This window comes from Pogoniulus pusillus, chromosome 4, assembly GCF_015220805.1.
Source record: "Pogoniulus pusillus isolate bPogPus1 chromosome 4, bPogPus1.pri, whole genome shotgun sequence".
NCBI lineage: Eukaryota > Metazoa > Chordata > Aves > Piciformes > Lybiidae > Pogoniulus > Pogoniulus pusillus.
Window position 1 is genome coordinate 47,793,673 of NC_087267.1, and position 20,036 is coordinate 47,813,708.

A 20,036-nucleotide genomic window follows, 5' to 3' on the forward strand; every position below is an offset into this window, starting at 1 on the left:
AACCGGCCGGGGTTGCGAGGAGGCCTGGGGTGGGGTGTGGGAACGCGGGCAAGGCCTAGCAGCGCCGGGCAGGGCCTGGCAGCACCGGGCCGGGCTGTCACCGCTGGCCGAGCTGTCACCGCAGCCCCTGCGCCGGGCACTCGGGGGCCGGCTCCGCGTCACGATGGGTTTGAAGCTGTTGCCTTGGAGGCTCCAGACGCACCCATGGGCATCTTCCCTCAGCCCGCGCCCGGTGTCGCGGTCGGGAGGCCGAGGGCCTGTGATGGCAGCGCCAGCCGGGAGCAGCTGCGGCAGGGGCCGAGGCAGGGCTGGCGCCGCCGGCACCTCGCTCCCGGCCCTGCCCTCCGAGCCCTTCTTCTGGCCTCCCTCCGCCCGTGTTTGCCAGGTGGTGCTCGGTGGCTGCTGGGCTCTGGCGGGGCTGCTGCAGCAGGGGAGCTCAGCCCCCAGCCCTCACCTCTCCACCTGAGCACACAGGCCTGATCCCGCCGTGTTACGGGCACGGCCGTGCCGGTCCCGCCGCGTTACGGGCACGGCCGTGCCGGTCCCGCCGCGTTACGGGCACGGCCGTGCCGGTCCCGCCGCGTTACGGGCACGGCCGTGCCGGTCCCGCCGCGTTACGGGCACGGCCGTGCCGGTCCCGCCGCGTTACGGGCACGGCCGTGCCGGTCCCGCCGCGTTACGGGCACGGCCGTGCCGGTCCCGCCGTGTTTGGGTGATGCCAGCCTGGGCAGGTCACCCGGCAGTGGCTTGGAGGCCGTCACCAGGTGTGGGTGGGATGGAGGCTGAGCAGAAGCTGCAGCCCTTGGTCTGGGGGTGGCTGTCCCTGGGACCAGGGGACCCTGTCCTGCCCGGAGCACACAGCCCCTGGTCCTCCTTCTTTAGTGGTGGAGCTCTTCCCAAGGTGGTATCTTGACTGAGTGGAGCTTCCACTTCCTCCTGCCCGTGGCTGGAGACCCTGGGGGGGCTCCATGGTCAGCCCCCAGCTGAGGACTGTGTGTGTCTGTGCTGGGAATCTGCTGTCGCCTGCACTGCTTTGTACCCCTCGGGCAGGCTTTGGGGCCCTGGCTGCTGGTGTGGGGCACAGAACTGGGCAGCTCTGGTGGAGATGGTGGCAGGAGAATGGATGTCCCTCCCTGGAGGTGCTCAGGGCCAGGCTGGATGAGGCCTTGAGCGAGCTGGGCTGATGGGAGGTGTCCCTGCCCGTGGCAGGGGGGTTGGAACGGGCTGATCTCTGGGGTCCCTTCCAACCCAACCCATTGCACAAGTGTGTGAGTCCAGGAGCACTTGGACTTGGTCTTTAGAACAGAGTGAGAGAAGAGCTGCTTGGGAAGCACAGCCCTGGGAGGAGAGGCTGAGGGAGCTGGGGGGGTGCAGCCTGCAGCAGAGGAGGCTCAGGGCAGAGCTCATTGCTGCCTGCAGCTGCCTGCAGGGAGGCTGTAGCCAGGTGGGGTTGGGCTCTGCTGCCAGGCAGCCAGGGACAGAAGGGGACACAGCCTGAAGCTGTGCTAGGGCAGGTCTAGGCTGGCTGTTGTTAGGAAGTTGTTGTCAGAGAGAGTGATTGGCATTGGAATGGGCTGCCCAGGGAGGTGGTGGAGTGGCCATGCCTGGAGGAGTTGCAGCCAAGCCTGGCTGGGGCACTGAGTGCCAGGGCTTAGTTAACAAGAAGGTGTTAGGTGAGAGGTTGGACTCGATGACCCTGGAGATCTTTTCCAACCTGGTTGATTCTGTGACTGAGCTCTAATGGAGAGGTGAGGATGGAGAAGTGTCCAGGACCCTGTGGGCACCTTCTGCTGCAGAGCTGCTGAGATGCCACAGTCATGGAGGACCTTGCTGGGGTGAGGTGCCAGGAGCTGGGGCAACCTCATGGAGCAAAGCTGGAGGTGAGCAGGTTCAGACTGGGCCTGAGGAGGAAGTTGTTGAGCAGGAGAGTGGTGAGAGGCTGGAATGGGTTGCCCAGGGAGGTGGTTGAGGCCCCATGGCTGGAGGTGTTTGAGGCCAGGCTGGCTGAGGCTGTGTGCAGCCTGCTCTAGGGTAGGGTGTCCCTGGGCATGGCAGGGGGCTGGCACTGTCTGCTCCTTGGGGTCCCTCCCAGCCCTGCCTGGGTGGGCACTGGGGGGTGATGGGGACCTGCAGGCAGACCTTCTCCACCACAAGGACAGTCAGCCCCTGGAGTGATCTCCCCAGGGCAGCAGTGGGCACCATCAGTGGCCACCTCGGAGGTTTAGCTGCCTGGGGGCTAGGCCACCTTGTCTGGAGCAGGGGTTGGACCAGATGATGCTGAGGCTCCTCCCAGCCTGATGCTCTGAGCTTCTCTTGTTGGATGACCTTGTCCAGCACCACCTCAGTGAGTTGGGGTCAGGCTTCCCCACCCCAGTCTGCATCTTCTGGGCCTTCCCAAGCTGTGCTGGGTGCTTTGAGGCCAGACTCGTGCCCAGGTGATGTGCCAGCCTCTGCTGGGCATCACCAAGGCCCTTTCACTGAGGATGTGGAGATGGTCCCCTGGATTCTGTGTATCAGTGTGGCTCATTCCCCATGTCCTGCCCTGTCTCCTTCCACACCCTGCCTGGAGCTGACATGCCTGGAGGAAGTGCCACCTTCCTCTGCAGGTGACTAATTGCTGGGCAGGTTGGGTTGCTCTTGGAGCCAGAGCTCAGGTGGCTGTGCCATGCTGAGCTGTGCCACCATCTCCCTGCCAGCAGAACCCAACCAGGCCTGAGGAACCCTCACAGCACCCAGGAGGGGCTGGATGGGACCTTCTGTGTGGGCAGAGAGTGGGCTGTGCCACAGGGGAAGGCAGTGGGACCTCAGGTAGCCTTTGGGTGTCTGTGGAGGTAGAAGCCCAGACTGGCTGGGGTGGAGAGGGAACCTTCAGAGCTCTCCTGGGCACTGCTGGGGGTTGGCCCAGTGAAAAGGGCCCTGCAGAAGTCATCCAGCCCAGCACCCCTGCACTCAGCAGGGACATCTGCAGCTTGGCTGCTCAGAGCCCACCCCAGCCTGACCTGGTATGGCTCCAAGGCTGGGACATCTCCCACCTCTCTGGGCAACCTGGGAAGAGTGTGGCCAGCAGGTCAAGGGAGGTTCTTCTTCCTCTCTACTCTGCCTTGGTGAGGCCCCAGCTGGAGAACTGAGTCCAGTTCTGGGCTCCCCAGTTGAAGAGAGCTGCTGGAGAGAGTCATAGAATCAGTCAGGGTTGGAAGGGACCCCAAGGAGCAGCCAGTTCCAACCCCCCTGCCATGCCCAGGGACACCCTGCCCTAGAGCAGGCTGCCCAGGTGCTGAGAGCTGCTGCAGAGAGCCCAGAGCCCAGCAGGTCCCAGCCCCCCAGGTGCAGAGAGCTGCTGCAGAGGGCCCAGAGCCCAGCAGGTCCCAGCCCCCCAGGTGCAGAGAGCTGCTGCAGAGAGCCCAGAGCCCAGCAGGTCCCAGCCCCCCAGGTGCAGAGAGCTGCTGCAGAGAGCCCAGAGGCCAGCAGGTCCCAGCCCCCCAGGTGCAGAGAGCTGCTGCAGAGAGCCCAGAGCCCAGCAGGTCCCAGCCCCCCAGGTGCAGAGAGCTGCTGCAGAGAGCCCAGAGGCCAGCAGGTCCCAGCCCCCCAGGTGCAGAGAGCTGCTGCAGAGAGCCCAGAGGCCAGCAGGTCCCTGGCTCTGCAGTGCTGAGGAGTGCAGAGCTGGCCCCAGCACTGCAGGTGGGGTCTCAGCAGCAGGTGGTCTCTAGGTGGTCACCTCCTTGTCTCGATGGCTTCCTGGGCTCGTAGGCCCTGGCACCCTGTTGCTGGCTTGTCCAGCAGCTGTGCTTGCAGCCATGGCATGCAAGGTGGCTGCCTCAGGCTGGCTTGGGGTGCCTGCTCCCTGGCAGGGCTGTGCAGGAGCTGTGAGGTCCCTCACCACTTCTCCTTGCCCTCTGCATCTTTGGGCTGGCTGCTTCCTGTGGCTGCCGGAGCTCAGCTGGGTTGCACCTCCTGCTGCCAGCCTCTCCTGGAGCTGCTGGGGTGGCTGGAGGCCCTGCAGATGTCTCATGTGGTTAGTTGGTGGCTCCCAAAGGTCACTGAGTGGGATGAGAGCTTTGAAAGAGTCTAAATATGGCACAGGGAACATCTTGGTGTGAATTTCTCCATGGGCTCATCTCCACCAGGTCAGAACCTGAGTAGGACATGGTGGAAAGTTCTCTCAGCCCCATCCTGGTGGGGTTCAGCCTCTGTCAGGTTGGCTTGGCCAGCCCAAGAGGTTCCATCAAGGGAAGATGATTGACTCAGAGGGTGGTAGAGCTCTGGAGCAGGCTGCCCAGAGAGGTTGTGGAGTCTCCTTCTCTGGAGAGCTTCCAACCCTGCCTGCATGTTGTGATCCTGTGCAAGCTGCTGTGCCTGCCCCTGCTGGAGCAGGGTGGGTGAGCTTCAGAGGTCCCTTCCCACCACCACACTGACATCCTGGAGTCATCCTGCTTGCAGGAGCCCTCCTTTCTGCTGTCCAAGGCTGCTCCACCCAAGCCAGCTGGGGGGTTTGGAGGAGGTGGGCTGGGACAGGCGGTGGAGACGAGGCACAAGGAAGAGCATCGGGGAGAAGTCCTGCAGGTGGCTGTTGGGCTTGGTGAAGCCTTTGTGGAGGAAGCTCTCTGGGGTGGAGAAGTTGAGTCTCTTTGGTTGAAGTGAGGCTGGGTTGTGGGCAGCTGTAGGAAGTGCAGCAGAGAGCTGCTGGTGGTGCTCATCTCCTCTCTGCAGCATCTTCCTCCCCGCTGCAAAAGGCTCCCACCTGAGCTGGTTGCCACCAAAACCTTGGCTTTTCCTGGTCAGGTCGAGTCCCTACCCCTTCCAAAGGTGACCCATGCTGGCTTCCAAGCCAGGAGAAGGTCCAGTGTCCTTCTGGAGGTGCTGAGCTGGGATGAGTTTGCCTTGTGGTGAATTACTGCAGGCTGTCCTGGGGAGGCTGTGGGAGGAGTGCTGGGTCCATAGGGCTTCCTCATGGCCAGCCTCAACCTCCCCTGGAGCAACTTGAGGTCTTTTCTGTTGTTCCATCACTTAGGAGGAGACCTGGCTTGGAGGTGGCTGAGGCCCCATGGCTGCAGGTGTTTAAGGGCAGGCTGGCTGAGGCTGTGTGCAGCCTGCTCTAGGGCAGGCCTTTGAGTGACCTGTTCTAGCTGGAGCTGTCCCTGCCTATGGCACAGGGGGGTTGGGAGTGGCTGAGCTGTGAGGTCCTTTCCAAGCTAAACCATTCTGTGATCTCCGTGGAGTGGATCAAGCTGGAGGCCAATGGTTGGCTTCATCTTCTCTGTCACTGGCTCCATGGCCAAGTGCAGGCCAGGGGCAAGTGGAGTCCCTCTGGGACCAGTCTTGTTCAACATCTCTGTGGGTGCCATGGGCAGAGGCACTGAGTGCAGCCTCAGCAGGTTTGCTGCCCACACCAAGCTGTGTGCTGCAGCAGCCAGGCTGAGGGCAGGCATCCAGCCAGGGGCACCTGGGCAGGCTGCAGAGGTGGGCACAAGCCAAGCTCAGGAGGTGCAACAAGACCAAGGGCAAGGTCCTGCAGCTGGGTGGAGGCAATGCCAAGCACCAATGCAGGCTGGGCAGTGCCAGGCTGGAGAGCAGCCCTGAGCAGAGGCCCTTGGGGGTGCTGCTGGAGGAGAAGCTGAGCAGGAGCCAGCAGTGTGCACTTGCAGCCCAGAAAGCCAAGCAGAGCCTGGGCTGCAGCAGGAGCAGTGTGGCCAGCAGGGCCAGGGAGGGGATTCTGCCCCTCTGCTGTGCTCTGCTGAGACCCCAGCTGGAGTCCTGCATCCAGCTCTGGAGCCCCTGGGACAAGAGGGCTGTGGAGATGCTGGAGAGTGTCCAGAGCAGGGCCAGGAGGATGCTGAGAGGCTGCAGCAGCTCTGCTGTGAGCACAGACTGAGAGAGTTGGGGCTGTGCAGGCTGCAGCAGAGGAGGCTCCCAGGTGACCTTCTGGTGGCCTTCCAGGATCTGAAGGGGGCTCCAAAAAAGCTGGGGAGGGACTTTTGAGGCTGTGAGGGAGTGGCAGGCCTGGGGGGAATGGAGCAAAGCTGGAGGTGGGGAGAGTGAGGCTGGAGGTGGGGAGGAAGTTGTTGAGCAGGAGAGTGGTGAGAGGCTGGAATGGGTTGCCCAGGGAGGTGGTTGAGGCCCCATGGCTGGAGGTGTTTGAGGCCAGGCTGGCTGAGGCTGTGTGCAGCCTGCTCTAGGGTAGGGTGTCCCTGGGCATGGCAGGGGTTGGCACTGTCTGCTCCTTGGGGCCCCTTCCAGCCCTGGCTGACTGTGTGCTGCTCCTGCAGGAGTGGCTGCGGTGCCAGCAGAGGCCTCAGCAAGGAGGTGGCTTAGGAGCTGTGTCTGGGAGCAGCTAGAATGGAGGTCTGCTGGGTTTGGGCATCAGCAGACTCATGTGGGAGGAAGCAGAAGGCTGGAGGCTGCCGTGGAGCTGGGTGGCAGCTGCCCGTGGGGGTGATTAGGAGGCAGGAGAGCTAAGCTGCTGGCTGAGCTGAGGAGCCCCAGTTAGGCTGCGGGGCAGGGAGGCTGCTCCGGGTCAGCTGCTGCGGCAGGGGGAGGCTCCTGTGCTGCTCACCATCTCCAGCAGTGCTCACCCAGGAGCTTAGAGGCTGCTGCTGGTGATGTGTCAGGTGTTTGTGTGGGTGAGCAGAGCTTAGGGGAGGATGAGGAGGACCTGCCCAGCACCCAGAGGAAGCAGCAGGCAGATGGGAGCGAGCCGCAGAGCATCCTGGGCTGGCTCAGGAGCAGTGTGGGCAGCAGGACAAGGGAGCTGCTTCTGCCCCTGTGCTCAGCACTGCTCAGGCCACCCCTGCAGTGCTGTGTCCAGTTCTGGGCTCCTCCATTGCAGAGAGATGTTGAGGTGCTGGAAGGTGTTTGGAGCAGGGCAGCAAGGCTGGGGAGGGGCCTGGAGCAGAGCCCTGTGAGGAGAGGCTGAGGGAGCTGGGGGGGTGCAGCCTGCAGCAGAGGAGGCTCAGGGCAGAGCTCATTGCTGCCTGCAGCTGCCTGCAGGGAGGCTGTAGCCAGGTGGGGTTGGGCTCTGCTGCCAGGCAGCCAGCAGCAGATGAAGGGGACCCAGGCTGAAGCTGTGCCAGGGCAGGTCTAGGCTGGATGTGAGGAGGAAGTTGTTGTCAGAGAGAGTGATTGGCATTGGAATGGGCTGCCCAGGGAGGTGGTGGAGTGGCTGTGGCTGGAGGTGTTGAAGCCAAGCCTGGCTGGGGCACTTAGTGCCATGGTCTGGGTGCTTGGGCAGGGCTGGGTGAGCTTGGAGGGCTCTGCCAACCTGCTTGGCTCTGTGACTCTGTGGCTCTGATCCTGTGATTCTCTGCCTCTGTGACTCTACAACTCTGTCATTCTCTGATTCTGTGACTCTCTAACTCCATGACTCTCCATGACACCCCATGGCTCCATGGCTCAGTGTGACTCCATGTCTGTCCCATGCTCCATGACTCTCTATAACTCCATGACTCTGTGACACTCTATGACTCTCTATGATTCTCTGACTCTCCATGACTTTACATGACTTTGTGACTCCATGACCCTCTATGGCTCTGTGACTCTCTATGGCTCTGTGACTCTCCATGACTCCATGGCTCTCTATGACTCCATGGCTCTCTATGACTCCATGTCACTGTGACTCCATGGCTCTCTATGACTCCCTGTGACTCCAGGACTCTGACTCTCCATGACTCTCTATGACTCTCTGTGAGTCCATGACTGTCTATGACTTCATGACTCTATGACTCTCTATGAGTCCCCATGGCTCTGTAATTCCATGACTCTCAGTGACTCCATGACTCTCAATGACTCCATGACTCTCCATGGCTCCATGACTCTCAGTGACTCCATGGCTCCATGACTCTCAGTGACTCCATGGCTCCATGACTCTCCATGGCTCTGTGACTCCATGACTCTGTGAGCCTCTGTGACCCTCTCTGGCTCTCTCAGTCTCCATGACTCCGTGACCTTGGCTCTGCATTCTGCAGAGGAGGCTCTCGGGTGGCATCCTGCCGAGGAGCACCAGTCTGCTGGCTCCCCTGCCTTGGGCTCACCCTGGTGGGCTGCAGGGGGGCTGCAGTTGCTGCTGGAGCAGATACAGGCAGTGGAGTTGTTGTTGTTGTTGGGCAGAGTCATGAGACAGGCGTTGGAGGGCAGCTCAGCAGCTTCATTGCTCTGAGTCATTCACCAGAGACATCTGCTCCCAGTTAGCATGGGGTGGGAAGTGCTGGAGAAGCTGCTGCTGCTCTTCAGGCCTTGCCATGTGCTGGAGGAGTTGTTGTGTCACCTGCTCCTCCAGCCACGTTCTTCTGCTCCTCACCACAGAGGTGCTCTTGGCAAGATACAAGGGTTGGGGCTGTGCAGCCTGGGGAGGAGAAGGCTTGGAGGAGACCTTGGAGTGGCCTTGCAGGATCTGCTGGGGGCTCCAGGAGGGCTGGGGAGGGACTATTGACAAGGTCTGGGAATGATAGGAGGAGGAGGAGACTGAAACTGGATGTTAGGGAGAAGTGAAGGTGGAGACACACTGGCACAGGGTGAGGGTGGTGAGCCCCTGGCACAGGTTGCCCAGGGAGGTTGTGGGGCACAGATCAAAGATCACATTGGTTGCTTCTGTGCCCCACAACCCCCCTGCAGGTGTTCAGCACCAGGTTGGATGAGGCCTTTGAGTGACCTGTTCTAGTGGGAGCTGTCCCTGCCTATGGCACAGGCGGGTTGGAAGTGGCTGAGCTTTGAGGTCCTTTCCAAGCTAAACCATTCTGTGATTGCCCCTCCAAGGAAGACACTGAGGAGCTGGAGAAGGTCCAGAGCAGGGCAGTGAAGCTGAGGGAGGATGTGGAGAACTCATGAGGAGCAGCTGCCCACACTGCTCCTGAGCCAGCCCAGGATGCCATTGGCTCTGCTGCCCACCTGGGCACTGCTGCCTCAGCTTCACCTCCTCTCCCCCAGCACCCCCAGGGCCCTCTCTGCCTGCCTGCTCTCAGCCACTCTGGCCCCAGCCCCAAGTGCTGCTTGGGGTTGTTGTGGCCAAAGTGCAGAACCTGCCCTGGGCCTTGTTCAGTCTCATCCCCTTGGCCTCTGCCCACCCATGCAGCCTGGCCAGGTCCCTCTGCAGGGCTCTGCTACCCTCCCACAGCTCCACACTGCTCCTAGCTTGGTGCCAGCTGCACACTCACTGCTGCTGGACTCAGTGCCCTGCTCCAGGTCATCAGGAGAGACATCGAGCAGGACTGATGGAGAGGAGCTCTGAGGACATGCTGAGGTCACAGCACTTCTGCATGCTCCAGCTCCTTCTGCTGTTGACCCAAGTCCTGCTCCTGGTCCTCTGCTGTTGTCACTCTGCCAGAAGCCTGTCTTGTGTGGGTTGAAGAGGCCCAAAGGGGAAGCTGAGGCTTGCTGGGTGGCTTTGCAGACCTCCAGCTGCCTTCCCTTATATGGACACAAGCCCTGTCCTACCTGAGCAGCCTGGGGATGGCTGCAGTGGTGCCAGGAGGATGTGAGAGAGCATAGCAGCACTGGCTGAACTGAGAGGCTCTTGGTGGTGTCTCTGCCCTGCTCAGGGAGCTGCTGGAGACACCATCCTTGGAGGGGTTCAAAAGCCAAGTAGATGTGGCACCTGGGCACATGGTTCAGTGGGCAGGGTGGTGCTGGGTGGGTGCTTGGACTTGGAGGCCTTTTCCAGCCCCATGATGCCATGGTCCTCTCAGGAGCTGCCCACCCAGCAGCCAGGCCCTGGCTCTCCACAGCTGCCTCCTTGCTGAGGGCTGGGAGCTGCAGGGGTTGGTCCGTGTGAGCCCCAGGAGGCTGAGGCAGGCCAAGTGCAGGGCTGTGCAGCTGGCTGGGAGCAGGCCCTGGTAGCACTGCAGGCTGGGGGGAAGGGCCTGGGGCTGCTCTGGGGGAGCAGCTCACCTGGAAGAGGGAGATGGAGGCTGGATGTGGGATCCCAGGTTGGTTGGGAGGGATATTGAAGGTGATGGAGTCCAACCCTTAGCCAGGGTACCACCAACCCATGGCCCTCAGCACCAAGCTCCACAGCTTTCAAACCCCTCCAGCCATGGGGACTCCAGCACTGGACCAGGCCTGGCCAATGCTCAAGGGCCAGAAATTGTTCCTCATGGCCAACCTGAGCCTCCCCTGGGGCAGCCTGGGGCTGCTTCCTCTCGTCCTGTCACTCAGGAGAAGACCTTGCTGGCAGCCCAGGCTGGAGAGCAACCAGCCCTGCTGATCCCCCACCTGCAGTGCTGCCTCCTGCTCTGCAGCCCCCAGCACAGCACAGCTGTGGACCTGTTAGAGCAGGGCCAGAGGATGCCATGGAGCTGGTCCAAGGCTGGGAAGCTGTGAGGCCAGGCTGGAATTCCACCACCACTGCCCTGCACAACCTGGGCCAGGCCTGGACAGCCCTCAAGGGGCAGAAATTGTTCCTCATGGCCAACCTGAACCTCCCCTGGTCCAACCTGAGCCCATTTCCTCTTGTCCCATCAGCTGGCAGAGGACCTTGATGCCCACCTGACTGCAGGCTCTTTCCATGCAGTTGCAGGGGCCCAGAAGGTCTCTCCTCAGCACCCTCTTCTCCAAGCTCAGCACCCCCAGGTCCCTCAGCTGCCCCTCACAAGCTCTCCAGACCCTTCTCCTCCTTCTCCAGACCCTTCCTCAGCTTTGTTTCCCTTCTCTGGACCTGCTCCAGCTCCTCAATGCCCCTTCTGGAGTGAGGGCTCTGAAACTGAGCCCAGGAGCCCAGCTGTGCCCAGTCCAGGGGGACAGTCCCTGCCCTGCTCCTGCTGGCCACACTGTGGGTGACATAAGACAGGACTTTGGTGGCTGCCCCACAGAGTGGCCCACTGGTGGCTCTGTGGCCATGTGTGGAGCCACCAGAGGGGCTCTGGGAAGGATCCTGCTCTATTTTTACCTGGTGGCAAATTCCAGCTGCCTCCCAGCGGAGCTCTGGGTCCCACTCCCCATAATTACAGCCTTGGGACACCAACATTTACTTGAGCTCTAAAAACAGCCCCTTGGTGGCTCCTGCTCCACCCCAGGCCTGGCAGTGCTGGGCAGAGGGCAGGACTTGATCAGAGGCCAAGGGGATGAGACTGAACAAGGCCCAGGGCAGGTTCTGCACTTTGGCCACAACAACCCCAAGCAGCACTTGGGGCTGGGGCCAGAGTGGCTGAGAGCAGGCAGGCAGAGAGGGCCCTGGGGGTGCTGGGAGAGAGGAGCTGCAGAGGAGGCAGCAGTGCCCAGGTGGGCAGCAGAGCCAATGGCATCCTGGGCTGGCTCAGGAGCAGTGTGGGCAGCAGGGCAAGGGAGGTTCTTGTGCCCCTGTGCTCAGCACTGCTCAGGCCACCCCTGGAGTGCTGTGTCCAGTTCTGGGCTCCTCCATTGCAGAGAGATGTTGAGGTGCTGGAAGGTGTTTGGAGCAGGGCAGCAAGGCTGGGGAGGGGCCTGGAGCACAGCCCTGTGAGGAGAGGCTGAGGGAGCTGGGGGTGTGCAGCCTGCAGCAGAGGAGGCTCAGGGCAGAGCTCATTGCTGCCTGCAGCTGCCTGCAGGGAGGCTGTAGCCAGGTGGGGTTGGGCTCTGCTGCCAGGCAAGCAGCAACAGAAGAAGGAGGAGACACAGCCTGAAGCTGTGCCAGGGCAGGTCTAGGCTGGCTGTTGTTAGGAAGTTGTTGGCAGAGAGAGTGATTGGCACTGGAATGGGCTGCCCAGGGAGGTGGTGGAGTGGCTGTGGCTGGAGGTGTTGCAGCCAAGTCTGGCTGGGGCACTGAGTGCCATGGGCTGGGTGCTGGGCAGGGCTGGGTGAGCTTGGAGGAACCTGCTTGGCTCTGTGAGTGGATGAACTCAGCAAGAGCTGGAAGGCTCAGGAGCAGGTGAGCAGAGTGGTCCCTGCAGGAGCCCTGGGTAAGAGTGAGGCAGGCACAGCCCAGCCTGGAACAGGAAGAGGTCAGTGCTGAGCAGAACTGAAAGCACCATGGGGTGGAGAAGTGAGAGCTGCACTCCAGCCTTCTGCAGCCACCGAAGGACACTGAGCTGCTGCTGCATTCCAAGCACACTGAGGAGCTGGAGCAGGCCCAGAGCAGGGCAGCAAAGCTGAGGAAGGGTCTGGAGAGCTTGTGAGGGGCAGCTGAGGGACCTGGGGGTGCTGAGCTTGGAGAAGAGGGTGCTGAGGAGAGACCTTCTGGGCCCCTGCAACTGCATGGAAAGAGCCTGCAGTCAGGTGGGCATCAAGGTCCTCTGCCAGCTGATGGGACAAGAGGAAATGGGCTCAGGTTGGACCAGGGGAGGTTCAGGTTGGCCATGAGGAACAATTTCTGCCCCTTGAGGGTTATCCAGGCCTGGCCCAGGTTGTGCAGGGCAGTGGTGGTGGAATTCCAGCCTGGCCTCACAGCTTCCCAGCCTTGGACCAGCTCCATGGCATCCTCTGGCCCTGCTCTAACAGGTCCACAGCTGTGCTGTGCTGGGGGCTGCAGAGCAGGAGGCAGCACTGCAGGTGGGGGCTCAGCAGGGCTGGTTGCTCTCCAGCCTGGGCTGCCATCACTGGTGGCCTCATCCCACCTGCAGGACCCTGCCCTTGGCCTGCTTCACAGAAGCATAGTCAGGGCTGGAAGGGACCCCAAGGAGCAGCCAGTGCCAACCCCCTGCCATGCCCAGGGACACCCTACCCTAGAGCAGGCTGCACACAGCCTCAGCCAGCCTGGCCTCAAACACCTCCAGCCATGGGGCCTCAACCACCTCCCTGGGCAACCCATTCCAGCCTCTCACCACTCTCCTGCTCAACAACTTCCTCCTCACCTCCAGCCTCACTCTCCCCACCTCCACCTTTGCTCCATCCCCCCCAGGCCTGCCACTCCCTCACAGCCTCAAAAGTCCCTCCCCAGCTTTTTTGTAGCCCCCTTCAGACCCTGGCAGGCCACAAGAAGGTCACCTGGGAGCCTCCTCTGCTGCAGCCTGCACAGCCCCAACTCTTTCAGGCTGTGCTCACAGCAGAGCTGCTGCAGCCTCTCAGCATCCTCCTGGCCCTGCTCTGGACACTCTCCAGCATCTCCACAGCCCTCTTGTCCCAGGGGCTCCAGAGCTGGATGCAGTACTCCAGGTGGGGTCTCAGCAGAGCAGAGCAGAGGGGCAGAATCCCCTCCCTGGCCCTGCTGGCCACACTGCTGCTGCTGCAGCCCAGGCTCTGCTTGGCTTTCTGGGCTGCAAGTGCACACTGCTGGCTCCTGCTGAGCTTCTCCTCCAGCAGCACCCACAAGTCCCTCTGCTCAGGGCTGCTCTCCAGCCTGGCACTGCCCAGCCTGGATTGGTGCTTGGCATTGCCTCCACCCAGCTGCAAGACTTTGCCCTTGGTCTTGTTGCACCTCCTGAGCTTGGCTTGTGCCCACCTCTGCAGCCCTGGTGGCCCTGGCTGGATCCCTGCCCTTGGCCTGGTTAAACCTCCTGAGCTCCTGTGCTGTAGCATCTCAGGTCCATTGTGACCTGAAGGTCCCTGGACTGGAAGGGGCTGCTGGGTGGTGACTTAGCAGGTGGCACTGAGCACAGCTTGGTGTCTGGGGTGGTTTGGGGTGGGGCTGGAGGCTCTGATGGCTGAGTCAAGCCCAGAGATGGTTGTGAAGGGCTTGGCAGGAGGACTTCCATCCCTGCAGCTGCAGGTCCTTTATCTCCATCTCTCTGCCAGGAACCTTCTGGCCCCAGCAGCCCTTCCCTGGGCCCAGCTCCTGGAAGCAGCTGGAGGGATTTTTGTTTAACGACTTCCTCCTCTGCCTGAGATGTTCCTCAAGAGCAGCACAGCTCCTGCTGGCAGCTGCTCCAGGAACTGCAGACCTCCCTGGCCTAGGGACCTGCCCCATGAGCCTGGGCCCTGCCCAGCCTTCTGCAGAGCTGCTGCCTGCTTCTCTGCTGACTCTTCCCTGCAGAGCTGTGCCCAGGGCTGGGCTTGGTCCCTGGGCATTTATTCCATGGCTCAGGTTTGGTCCCCTCACTCCCAGAAGGATATTGAGATGCTGGAGCAGGTCCAGAGGACAACAAAGCTGAGGAAGGGTCTGGAGAACTTGTGGGGAGCAGCTGAGGGGCCTGGGGCTGTTGAGCTTGGAGAAGAGGAGGCTGAGGGGAGACCTTCTGGCTCTCTGCAGCTGCCTGAAGGGAGCCAGGTGGGCACCAAGGTCTTCTCCCAGGGGAGGGGACAGGAGGAAATGGCCTCAGGTTGGATCAGAGGAGGTTCAGGTTGGCCATGGGGAATAATTTCTGCCCCTTGAGGGTTGTCTAAGGCCTGGCCCAGGCTGTGCAGGGCAGTGGTGGAGTCCCCACGCCTGGAGGGGTCTGAAAGCTGTGGAGCTGAGGGCCATGGGTTGGTGGTGCCCTGGCAGTTCACTGCTGGGTTTGGTGCTCTTGAAGGCTTCTCCCAGCCCAAAGCCTCCTGTGAGGCCCTGGCTGTGTGCTGTGTGCTGCTGGAGCTGAGGTGCCTGGCTGGGATGAGGCAGGCTGAGCTCAGCCTGGGATGGGTTAGAGGAGGCTTGAGGGAGGAGAGGACACCCTGCAGGGAGCTTGGGTGAGAGCAGAGCACAGGGACCTGAGGGTAGCCCAGCTCCATCTTCTGCTTAGACTCACAGAGCCAAGCAGCTTGGCAGAGCCCTGCAAGCTCACCCAGCCCTGCCCAAGCACCCAGACCATGGCACTAAGTGCCCCAGCCAGCCTTGGCTGCAACACCTCCAGGCACAGCCACTCCACCACCTCCCTGGGCAGCCCATTCCAATGCCAATCACTCTCTCTGCCAACAACTTCCTCCTAGCATCCAGCCTAAACCTCCCCTGGCACAGCTTCAGCCTCTGGCCCCTACTTCTGTTGCTGCTTGCCTGGCAGCAGAGCCCAACCCCACCTGGCTACAGCCTCCCTGCAGGCAGCTGCAGGCAGCAATGAGCTCTGCCCTGAGCCTCCTCTGCTGCAGGCTGCACCCCCCCAGCTCCCTCAGCCTCTCCTCACAGGGCTCTGCTCCAGGCCCCTCCCCAGCCTTGCTGCCCTGCTCCAGAGCCTTTCACTTTAGCTGCTCTATAAATACCTCCCTACCAAGCAGCTGCTTCAGCAGCTCCTCCCAGAGTGGAAGGGCTGTGTTGGGGAAGCAGCACCAGCAGTGGAGACCTCTCCTCCAGGATGACCCAAGCAGGGACTGTTTGCTCTTCCCCTAGGAGATGCTTCAGCCCCTTGAGGGACTTTCCCAGCACCAAGTCAGTCTCGTTCTGACCTGCAGCTGCATGTGGGCAACTTGCTTGGTCACCTCCAGCCCCATCCCAAACTGTTTGTCCTTCTGATGGTTATCTGCTGCTGTTTACAGAGTCAGATATGGCCTTCAGGCATCTCCAGGGTGATCACCAAACACACAATGAGGTCATCCCCCCCTCCCCTTAAGAGGTTTGGTTTGTGAGAGGCAGGAGGAGAGTTGGGTCCTCTGCTGGGACTTGGGCGTTTGGTGGAGCCTTCTGCCTTGGATCTCCTCCAGAGGCCCTTTGGGAGAGGTGGAATTTCCTCCAGCAGCCTTCTCTTGTCCTGCAGGAGTTCCTCTGGGCCTTCTCCAAAGCTGGGGCAGATGTGGCCCAAAGCTGGGCAGATGTGGCCCAAAGCTGGGCAGATGTGGCCCACAGCTGGGTCAGATGTGGTCCAAAGCTGGGTCAGATGTGGTCCAAAGCTGGGTCAGATGTGGTCCAAAGCTGGGTCAGATGTGGTTCAAAGCTGGGTCAGATGTGGTTCAAAGCTGGGTCAGATGTGGCCCACAGCTGGGGCAGATGTGGCCCACAGCTGGGCAGATGTGGTCCAAGCCTGGCCGTGTGAGGCTCTGGGGATGGAGCTGCTGCCAGCACCAGCTGCTGCTGCTCAGCGGCAGGAAGGGCAGGAGCTGCCCAACCTCCTCGGTCCTGACAGGCTGCACCTCAGGCTGCAAGAGAGGCTGGGGGTGGGCTGAGGTGTGCAGGGGCTGTCTGGAGCAGGAGTGGGTGGGTTGAGAAGGTGTGGAAGGGCTCAGAAGGAGTGGGTGAGCTGCGTGGAGCAGAGTGAGTGAGCTGCGTGGAGCAGAGTGAGTGAGCTGTGTGGAGCTGCAGTGGGTGAGCTGCGTGGGGCTGCAGTGGGTGAGCTGTGTGGAGCTGCAGTGGGTGAGCTGTGTGGAGCTGCAGTGGGTGAGCTGTGTGGAGCTGCAGTGGGTGAGCTGTGTGGAGCTGCAGTGGGTGAGCTGTGTGGAGCTGCAGTGGGTGAGCTGTGTGGAGCTGCAGTGGGTGAGCTGTGTGGAGCTGCAGTGGGTGAGCTGCGTGGAGCAGAGTGGGTGAGCTGCGTGGAGCAGAGTGGGTGAGCTGCGTGGGGCTGCAGTGGGTGAGCTGCGTGTAGCAGAGTGGGTGAGCTGTGTGGGGCTGCAGTGGGTGAGCTGCGTGGAGCTGCAGTGGGTGAGCTGTGTGGGGCTGCAGTGGGTGAGCTGTGTGGAGCTGCAGTGGGTGAGCTGCGTGGGGCTGCAGTGGGTGAGCTGCGTGGAGCTGCAGTGGGTGAGCTGCGTGGGGCTGCAGTGGGTGAGCTGTGTGGGGCTGCAGTGGGTGAGCTGTGTGGAGCAGAGTGGGTGAGCTGCGTGGGGCTGCAGTGGGTGAGCTGCGTGTAGCAGAGTGGGTGAGCTGTGTGGGGCTGCAGTGGGTGAGCTGTGTGGAGCAGCAGTGGGTGAGCTGCGTGGGGCTGCAGTGGGTGAGCTGCGTGGAGCTGCAGTGGGTGAGCTGCGTGGGGCTGCAGTGGGTGAGCTGTGTGGGGCTGCAGTGGGTGAGCTGTGTGGGGCTGCAGTGGGTGAGCTGTGTGGGGCTGCAGTGGGTGAGCTGCGTGTAGCAGAGTGGGTGAGCTGCGTGTAGCAGAGTGGGTGAGCTGCGTGGAGCTGCAGTGGGTGAGCTGCGTGGGGCTGCAGTGGGTGAGCTGCGTGTAGCAGAGTGGGTGAGCTGCGTGGGGCTGCAGTGGGTGAGCTGCGTGGGGCTGCAGTGGGTGAGCTGCGTGGAGCTGCAGTGAGTGAGCTGCGTGGGGCTGCAGTGGGTGAGCTGCGTGGAGCTGCAGTGGGTGAGCTGCGTGGGGCTGCAGTGGGTGAGCTGCGTGGAGCTGCAGTGGGTGAGCTGCGTGGAGCTGCAGTGGGTGAGCTGCGTGGGGCTGCAGTGGGTGAGCTGCGTGGAGCTGCAGTGGGTGAGCTGCGTGGGGCTGCAGTGGGTGAGCTGCGTGGGGCTGCAGTGGGTGAGCTGCGTGGGGCTGCAGTGGGTGAGCTGCGTGGTGCTGCAGTGAGTGAGCTGCGTGGAGCAGAGTGGGTGAGCTGCGTGGAGCTGCAGTGGGTGAGCTGCGTGGGGCTGCAGTGGGTGAGCTGCGTGGGGCTGCAGTGGGTGAGCTGCGTGGAGCTGCAGTGGGTGAGCTGCGTGGGGCTGCAGTGGGTGAGCTGCGTGGGGCTGCAGTGGGTGAGCTGCGTGGAGCTGAGTGGGTGAGCTGCGTGGAGCTGCAGTGGGTGAGCTGCGTGGAGCTGCAGTGGGTGAGCTGTGTGGAGCAGAGTGGGTGAGCTGCGTGGAGCAGAGTGGGTGAGCTGCGTGGGGCTGCAGTGGGTGAGCTGCGTGGGGCTGCAGTGGGTGAGCTGCGTGGAGCAGAGTGGGTGAGCTGCGTGGAGCAGAGTGGGTGAGCTGCGTGGAGCAGAGTGGGTGAGCTGCGTGGAGCTGCAGTGGGTGAGCTGCGTGGAGCTGCAGTGGGTGAGCTGCGTGGGGCTGCAGTGGGTGAGCTGCGTGGAGCTGCAGTGGGTGAGCTGCGTGGGGCTGCAGTGGGTGAGCTGCGTGGGGCTGCAGTGGGTGAGCTGCGTGGAGCAGAGTGGGTGAGCTGCGTGGAGCTGCAGTGGGTGAGCTGCGTGGAGCTGCAGTGGGTGAGCTGCGTGGAGCAGAGTGAGTGAGCTGCGTGGAGCAGAGTGGGTGAGCTGCGTGGAGCAGAGTGGGTGAGCTGCGTGGGGCTGCAGTGGGTGAGCTGCGTGGGGCTGCAGTGGGTGAGCTGCGTGGAGCAGAGTGGGTGAGCTGCGTGGAGCAGAGTGGGTGAGCTGCGTGGAGCTGCTGTGGGTGAGCTGCGTGGGGCTGCAGTGGGTGAGCTGCGTGGGGCTGCAGTGGGTGAGCTGCGTGGAGCAGAGTGGGTGAGCTGCGTGGAGCAGAGTGGGTGAGCTGCGTGGAGCAGAGTGGGTGAGCTGCGTGGAGCTGCAGTGGGTGAGCTGCGTGGGGCTGCAGTGGGTGAGCTGTGTGGAGCTGCAGTGGGTGAGCTGCGTGGGGCTGCAGTGGGTGAGCTGCGTGGAGCTGCAGTGGGTGAGCTGCGTGGAGCTGCAGTGGGTGAGCTGCGTGGAGCTGCAGTGGGTGAGCTGCGTGGAGCTGCAGTGGGTGAGCTGCGTGGAGCAGAGTGAGTGAGCTGCGTGGAGCAGAGTGGGTGAGCTGCGTGGAGCAGAGTGGGTGAGCTGCGTGGAGCTGCAGTGGGTGAGCTGCGTGGGGCTGCAGTGGGTGAGCTGCGTGGAGCAGAGTGGGTGAGCTGCGTGGAGCTGCAGTGGGTGAGCTGCGTGGGGCTGCAGTGGGTGAGCTGCGTGGGGCTGCAGTGGGTGAGCTGCGTGGAGCTGCAGTGGGTGAGCTGCGTGGGGCTGCAGTGGGTGAGCTGCGTGGGGCTGCAGTGGGTGAGCTGCGTGGGGCTGCAGTGGGTGAGCTGCGTGGGGCTGCAGTGGGTGAGCTGCGTGGAGCAGAGTGGGTGAGCTGCGTGGAGCTGCAGTGGGTGAGCTGCGTGGAGCTGCAGTGGGTGAGCTGTGTGGAGCAGAGTGGGTGAGCTGCGTGGAGCAGAGTGGGTGAGCTGCGTGGGGCTGCAGTGGGTGAGCTGCGTGGGGCTGCAGTGGGTGAGCTGCGTGGAGCAGAGTGGGTGAGCTGCGTGGAGCAGAGTGGGTGAGCTGCGTGGAGCAGAGTGGGTGAGCTGCGTGGAGCTGCAGTGGGTGAGCTGCGTGGAGCTGCAGTGGGTGAGCTGCGTGGAGCAGAGTGGGTGAGCTGCGTGGGGCTGCAGTGGGTGAGCTGCGTGGAGCTGCAGTGGGTGAGCTGCGTGGGGCTGCAGTGGGTGAGCTGCGTGGAGCAGAGTGAGTGAGCTGCGTGGGGCTGCAGTGGGTGAGCTGCGTGGAGCTGCAGTGGGTGAGCTGCGTGGGGCTGCAGTGGGTGAGCTGCGTGGGGCTGCAGTGGGTGAGCTGCGTGGAGCAGAGTGGGTGAGCTGCGTGGAGCTGCAGTGGGTGAGCTGCGTGGAGCTGCAGTGGGTGAGCTGCGTGGAGCAGAGTGAGTGAGCTGCGTGGAGCAGAGTGGGTGAGCTGCGTGGAGCAGAGTGGGTGAGCTGCGTGGGGCTGCAGTGGGTGAGCTGCGTGGGGCTGCAGTGGGTGAGCTGCGTGGAGCAGAGTGGGTGAGCTGCGTGGAGCAGAGTGGGTGAGCTGCGTGGAGCTGCTGTGGGTGAGCTGCGTGGGGCTGCAGTGGGTGAGCTGCGTGGGGCTGCAGTGGGTGAGCTGCGTGGAGCAGAGTGGGTGAGCTGCGTGGAGCAGAGTGGGTGAGCTGCGTGGAGCAGAGTGGGTGAGCTGCGTGGAGCAGAGTGGGTGAGCTGCGTGGAGCTGCAGTGGGTGAGCTGCGTGGAGCTGCAGTGAGTGAGCTGCGTGGAGCAGAGTGGGTGAGCTGCGTGGAGCTGCAGTGGGTGAGCTGCGTGGAGCTGCAGTGGGTGAGCTGCGTGGAGCTGCAGTGGGTGAGCTGCGTGGGGCTGCAGTGGGTGAGCTGCGTGGAGCAGAGTGGGTGAGCTGCGTGGAGCAGAGTGAGTGAGCTGCGTGGAGCAGAGTGGGTGAGCTGCGTGGAGCAGAGTGGGTGAGCTGCGTGGAGCTGCAGTGGGTGAGCTGCGTGGGGCTGCAGTGGGTGAGCTGCGTGGAGCAGAGTGGGTGAGCTGCGTGGAGCTGCAGTGGGTGAGCTGCGTGGGGCTGCAGTGGGTGAGCTGCGTGGGGCTGCAGTGGGTGAGCTGCGTGGAGCTGCAGTGGGTGAGCTGCGTGGGGCTGCAGTGGGTGAGCTGCGT

The 20,036-nt window shown here is 62.7% G+C and overlaps 1 protein-coding gene across 7 annotated transcripts in view; it reads left to right on the plus strand.

The window, feature by feature from the left end:
* SBF1 (SET binding factor 1) overlaps window positions 1–20,036 on the plus strand; it is a 92,814-nt gene that overhangs the window by 408 nt on the left and 72,370 nt on the right. The gene's annotated exons all lie outside the window — the stretch shown is intronic.